We start from the raw sequence: 7,042 nt of genomic DNA, 5'->3' as shown, positions 1-7,042 counted from the left end.
ACCAGCTACGGATTAAAGTCAAACATCTATTGCTATCCTCTGTGTTGATTTCTTTAAGGTTAAGAATGTTTCTCATAAGACCTTATCAGATTGCATTGTGAAACATCTGGGTCACCTAATTTTAGTGTAAACAAGAGGGTGAACTCTTGACTAATGACTAATTTTGCACTGAAACACAAACTTGATGTTACACATCTTAAACAATATGATATGGGAGCCACTTAGACAACCAGACTTGTATGCTTTGCTGTGACTATAAATGACTGGAACCTCAGATAGAAAGAAAGAAAGTTATTTTCTGACTTCCATAACTGAGGCATTCTCTACAGAATGTAATGTGCCCATTCTACTTCAGATCCATTGGATCATTGTTTGTTTATGTTGCTTAAAGAAGAGCATTCACTGCTTTAATGTAATCAGCATCTTATCTGCCAATATCATGGTGTAGAAGTGCAAGGAAATACCATTATGTTATGATCAATGTCATTTATTGTGCACAAACATTATAGTAAGGCATCTGCTGGAAATGATATGATCAACAATTCTCATGCAAAAAATACTTAAAAAACTACACAAATAGTGTTTTGGAGAGGGGGGTTTCAGAGGGAGGGGGCAGCTCTGGAGAAAGGTCTGTCACTCCAGGTCTGCTGCTTGGTGTGATGGAGACATGAGGTTAGCATCAGGAGCGGAGGCTGCAGGAGGGACCGTGGAGCTGAGGCACACCTGTACTGCTTCTCTTGAGAAGAACTGAAGGACACAAACAAACCATAGTGTTAAATTACGAAGATGGTTCCCTCTGATTTTTTTTTTTAAACATAAACGTCAGACAGGCCACTAAAAACTAAAAATGCTGAAGCTAACAGCTACCACACAGCAAGCTAATGCCTTCCTAAGGCTGCCAGGGAGTAGCATCAGAGCTGCCAACTCTCACGCTTCCGCCGTGTGACACACGCTTTTGCATGTTTTCACACGCACTCACGCCACACATCCAATTTCTCATGCCAAAAAAAACCTGGATCTTTTAAGTGAAGCGCATGACTAAATCTATTTTAACTTGTTGACGAGACGAGACGAAAATGTTGGTGGTTGACTAAGTCGCGATCATTTTTTAAAACATCATCGTATCAGGCCGTCATGAAGTACCAGGAGCGGGCGAGTGTGTGTGTGTGTGTGTGTGTGTGTGTGTGCCCCAGATAGCGCACCGGTCCCGAGGCTCCGCCCCCCGCCCCGCGCACTCGCTCAGAGACACAAGACCAGAGCTCCTTCACGTGAAGGAGCTGGTCACTGACTCACCGGCTGCTCAGTGGAAACAGTGAAAACACAGAGTTTCTCTGGTCTCAGTTGATCAGAGCTCAGCGTCTTGATCAGAGCAGAAGCTGCAGTTGGTTTCTACCGAGCTGCAGTTTCTGTGTCCGCCTCCAGCCTGACCTGCTCTCACTTTTCGTTTAAATATTTCGCCAACTAAAATATATATTTTTAAGCTATTAGGCTGCAGCTATATGTTTTTATTTATTTAAAAATAGGGTACTTCTTATTTCATACATTTTCCACAAATACGGGGAGGACTCAAATAACCCTACAAAGGTCTGTGTTTAATTTATTTCAAAGTAGGCCGACACTTGCCTGTGTATTTTCTTCTCTTCATAAACGTTTGGTTTTTCCTTTGTTGTAACAGGTAAAAATATCAATCAAATGTCAACAGTTTTCTTTATTGTTGTTCGATAATTTCATAAATGCAACAAACCATAGTTTAGTATAGTATAACTTTATATAAAACTTTATTAGCTTTGTTATCAAATATGTTTTGCGGCTCCAGACAAATTTTATTTTGGGGAAGAGGGTCCATTGTGTTGCTTAAAAAGGCTACTGTTTAAGCACTTTATTTGTTGCACTTTTTTGTCTGATGGAAAGTGTGGTGGGAGGCGAACATAAATCATTAACTGCTCTTAAGAATACAATTATTTAAAATATAGGTTAGGTTTCAGTTCAGAATTAGTTGAAAACCATTGTAATCAAAATGTCAATCAACCTACCTTGGTCAAATCTTAAACAAAGGTCTATTAATTAGGCTATATTGTGGTCATTGAGGCACAACAAAAGTTTTCTGGTTGAATGTTCAGCTCAAGGCTAGAAGGCCCTACAAGTCATGATCAGAGGAACATGAATCAGAAGAAGTTCAGGTATTGCACATCTTTAGCATACCACCCAAAAATCCACTAGAATGCAGGAAACAACATCTACTTAAACCAACATTTCCTGGGGGTGGACCTTCAGCTATGTCTTTGCGTCACAGAATGTAACCAATGTTGTCCATCTCCAGTCGGCCGCTCCTATCAACGACTTCGGGCCCCAAAGGCCACCAGAATGCAGCGAACAACATGGATACAATGCCAAATTCCAACAATTCCCTGATATTTGAGCCACCAACGTGTGTGGCTGTGTGCGCGGCAAAATGTTGGTCACCCCCGACAAAATCTCACTCCAAGGTTTTTTGAAAAGTTGGCAGCTCTGTAGCATGAGTAGCATTGTAGCAAGAGAGTGTAGCTAATCACAGCCCTCATAGTTCTTCATCAGTGAAGAAGTACCTCGCCATGTTTTCATCTTCAGAGGAGTCATCCAAAGACTGTGCTGCTGTTCCAGAATATGTCAGGCCCGCTGCAGCCTGCTGGGCTTGAACTCTGAGCACGCAGAGTAGGCCCTCACGTCCCCTCTCAGTAAATGCATCAGTACTGCCTGAGAATATATGATAAAAGACAAAAACGTCTCAATTGTGCGTTTGTGTGTATGTATACATACACACATACAAGGCTTTCTTTTCTACAGAAATATTTTTCCTGAGTTAATGACTCTGCTTATTGCCATCTAGAATGTGAAACCAAATATATTTTTTGGTGTACCCATACAAGATGTCCAATGTAACACCAATAAAATCCAATCTACTACACTACGGTTTTAATGCCTCTGCAATAGCGAGTCGCCGGAGGCATAACTGCATGTTTTCGGATTGTCTAACTTTGTATTTGTCTTAAAGTAAAAAGGTCAAGGCCACACTGACCTCATCTTATGGTTTCAGTTGTCAAGAGACACAGTGTCATTTATATGAGAGAAAATATGTAGAAATATGTAGACGGACACTGCACTGGTTAGCGGAGTCATACAACGCAGTGCGGTAATTCTAGTGTCGTTTTTTTGTAATAAATGGGTTATCTATTTTTACAATCTACAAAAAGTTATCTATAAATTTGGTCACAGAATGTTACACAAATAAATTGGCATTAAAGTTGGCATCTTGCTGTCTCACCAGTCTGACGATGCAGCTGAAGCGTCCATCAAGGGCTTTCTGCAGGTAATTTTGATTGTTTGTTTCTTTTGAAGAGGAGAATAATATGAATTCGTACCGATATCAGTTTACAATCAAACCTTTTTGTGTTGACCTTGTTTAAACAGAGTCAAAGGACATTGTACAACAATGACACACATTTTCCCACAGTACCCGTCGTTCACTACTGAACTTCTGACACCCATTACTGGACTGTGTCTTCCTGTAGAGTGGTGATGTTCTCAACGTTCTTTTCACAGTCTGTCAAAACAAAATTAGAGTTACAAATGTTAATGCCCCACAACCCATTGCAGATACGATTGTATTTGCACACCACATCGGATCAAAACAAAACTGCAGTCTGTGAAACAAGCAGTTTTGGTAGATATAAGGGAAATGCTAATATTTCTGCATGAAACATATTCAGTCCCTTAAGCAAAATAACAATGATGGCAGGCCGCAACCTCGATGCCTTCGTCTACTTTGCTTACAGACTAGTTTGCGGAGTCTCGTGCTGCCGCCCACTGACCGATACATCATCGCTCTTTTCTGAAACTAATGAAGGCAAATTCACACATGTAGACAGAAATAAACAGTTAAATAAATTAAAAGGTGTAAATATTGCTAACATTATGTTTGATGGGGGTCATCATTATACATAACAGAGGAAAACTTTGCACATGTATTCCTTAAATTTATTTGCCTTCCTGTGGAAAAAGTTGTTTTCCCAGTTAAACAATCACAGCAGGGAAGCATGATTGATCAAAATTCTTTCAGTGTGATATTAACTTGTATTTCAGCAAGCGTACTTTGGGGATTTAATAAAAATGTATATTTGGCAAATTATATAAAATGTTTTTTCTGGTATATAACTTAAAAGTACCTCTTTAATGGTAGGATCATTTCTCTCCCTCATCTTCCTCGTGGTACGTGGATGATGGTAGTGGGCTCAACCCGGCTTCTCTTTCTCTCCAGGCTGCCCTTCCTGCTCTTCATCAAGCAAAACAAAGTGTTCGGTCCAAGTTGTTGACGTTAATGAAACTCCTGTAGCTTCACTTTGATCCTCCTTGATTAAAAAACAGAACATAGCAATTGTTTTATAAAATGAATCGCAACTCCATAACATGAAAACATTGTCATATTGCATACTATACATTAAACCAAATTGATCTGATATTGTGGAGTAATGGTAGACAAATACACTCCTTATTAATCTAAAGCATTCATAAATCAAATTCATGTTTATATTTATATTGTAGCGTCCCTCAATGATGAGCTAAGCGTCTTGAACTGGTTTCAACAACCATGTATTCACCTCCCAGGTAGCACAGGCTACCGTGGGCTGAAGCATGTGGCTAACAATGGCGTATTAGCTGATGAACAGCGTCCATAGTGTGGATTGACGGACTCTCTCCGCACTCGGACTGTAAACCTAGATCGTAACGATCTTTAAAAACAATAAACTACTTACCTGACAGAAGGAAGATGACATCGTGGTCTTCCAAGCGCGCCGTGTTTATGACGTAGCGCTGAGTTAAAGGACTGGTTGTTTACAAATAGGGTTTTTACGACAGCCACACGTCATGTCCGCTCGCGCACTCGGTCCGGTCGCACACTCGGGCCGGCCTCGGTATGAACAGACTCGCAGGATCCTTCTCATTAGAGATGTAATCTAGCCTCAAATATTACTATTATATAACATGAATAACATTCACGATCACTGAAGGACACCACGCAGGGACTGTGATTTAAACACCACGCTGTGCCGTGGTGGCATGGCAACCATCATAGCAACGATAAAAACATGCGTGATAACTATTAAAATATTTATCATAAGCACGAACTGGCTGAAGACTGTGGAAGCAAAGAGCACATTTCTCGCTAGAAATGGTGTCAGAATGTATTTTTATGCCCAAACTAAGTTACAAAATTATATTTTTATCTGAAAAAACAGGGAATCTCCGCCATGTTTTCCTCTCTGCAGACGGGAGCTTGAGAGTCACGTGACGTGAGAACACGCCAATGCAAAACAATGGGAGGACTAAATGTTACCATCTCACAATCTGAGAGGCCAGATTGTGAGATGGTAACGTCGTTCCAAGTGGACCAACGTTGCCATTGAACGTTTTCTGATGAGACTGGGTTGGTGTGTGTGTGTGTGTGTGTGTGTGTGTGTGTGTGTGTGTGTGTGTGTGTGTGTGCGTCTTTCGGGGTGTTTAGTCAATGTGCAGAGACATGAAGGCTAACCTGCTGCCAACTTGGCTCGTCTCAGAAGCGGAGAGAGAGCAGAAGATGTTGACATTTTGGCAGTGGGGGGAAGCTGCTGTTCCTTCTGCATCTCAAAGGTCACGGCAGTGGGATCAGGAGCGCAGCGTGTGCGCGTTCCTGTGTGTGTCTACGTGTCTCCGTGCCTGCCAAAAGCAGTGTGTTCAATGTGTGGGTCTTTCTCATCAGTGCTGTGTGAAAAGAGCAGAGGAGAGCTATAAACAAAGACGCTGGGAGTGTTGGGCACAGCGTAAACAGAATATTAGGAGTCTCCCCCACCCCCCACCCCCCCAACCCCCACCTCTCGCCCTCACAAACACTCATTCGTACATTTGTACACACACATTCTTACTTTGAGGATGTTTAGAGGAACTCTGTAGGCTCAGTAAACATTAGACATGTTTGATTAAACAGCCCTAAAAGAAAACAGTTTGGAAAATTCTCTCTTATCAACTGATTTATATTTACCAGAAAGATATCGGTTCTATGTGTGTGTGTTGTAAAGACGTAGTTGACATGTTTAGCCCATGGTTTAGCCTAGCTTACCACAATGTGGGTAATTTAAGTTTTTTTTGTTGAACTTTTTTCATTTATAGAAGCAGCATAAGGTTGTAAAGACAAAAAACAAAAAAGATGCTAAAATGCATAAAAGATCTTTGGTCACCTGCAGATCGATGATGATAATAATAATAATAATAATAATAATAACAACAACCCTATCACTGACCACATCCTTCAGAGGACACAGTCTCTAGGTGGCGGTCTTCTTGGGCCACGTAGACCATGGAAGCTAAACTAAAGTGAGCTGGTCTGGCTTGAACAGCTTGTCCCGCCGATACTGCAGTTGCTTAGCAACAAAGCTTCAGCTGACCATGAAAAGATTATTTGAATGCCTCCGGTTTTTTAGGATGAGTACCGTTAGCTGTTTCGTTGAGTTGAAGCGTGATACTCAAGCAACCAGAAGTCTCCTGGCTCCATTATCTCTTAGAAAAACCCTACGTCAGTGCGGCACAACGGGATTGGTTGAGCTGGGTAAGATCCGCTAGTTGAAGCCTTCATTTCTCGGGGATAAAAGGACGCATTTGAAGGAGCCTTTGAAATATGACACAATCGGTCTTGAAATGCAGCCTCTGACTTTTAACTCCGCTACTATAAAACAGTTGCTCCATTAGTGCAGTTTTGAACTTGTCTAGGGTTGCAAAGGGGCGGAAAATTTTCGGTAAATTTCCGGAAACTTTCCGGAAACTTTCCATGGGAATATTGAGCTCGGGAATTTTGGGAATTTTGAAAAAAATAATAATATGGAGATTAAGCGCTGAGCAATAAAAACATCATTCAAAACTCTATTTTAAGATGCATGGAATGCAGCACACGCTGCCTATTGAATGTCAACCCTACACTGTGCATTCTTCCATCACATGCACAGATAATTCCCAGCATCCTACACACTACAGAAGG

At 41.2% G+C, this 7,042-nt stretch overlaps 1 long non-coding RNA gene across 3 annotated transcripts; it reads right to left on the bottom strand.

The window, feature by feature from the left end:
• Window positions 1–577: 577 nt before the first annotated feature.
• On the bottom strand, window positions 578–4,932 carry LOC128439644 (uncharacterized). 3 transcript variants are annotated; one of them, XR_008338434.1, is made up of 6 exons: window positions 4,791–4,932; window positions 4,203–4,385; window positions 3,494–3,580; window positions 3,302–3,366; window positions 2,586–2,733; window positions 578–747 (listed from the first exon to the last, which is right to left on the bottom strand). It is a non-coding gene; the product is annotated as an uncharacterized LOC128439644 (long non-coding RNA). The 3 variants fall into 3 exon arrangements; XR_008338433.1 differs by having other exon boundaries at window positions 3,302–3,580; XR_008338432.1 differs by having other exon boundaries at window positions 2,586–3,580.
• Between the last annotated feature and the right edge of the window lie 2,110 nt (window positions 4,933–7,042).

This window comes from Pleuronectes platessa, chromosome 5, assembly GCF_947347685.1.
Source record: "Pleuronectes platessa chromosome 5, fPlePla1.1, whole genome shotgun sequence".
NCBI lineage: Eukaryota > Metazoa > Chordata > Actinopteri > Pleuronectiformes > Pleuronectidae > Pleuronectes > Pleuronectes platessa.
The sequence above is the reverse complement of the archived record's forward strand: the minus strand, read 5'-3'. Positions and strand labels throughout refer to the sequence as shown.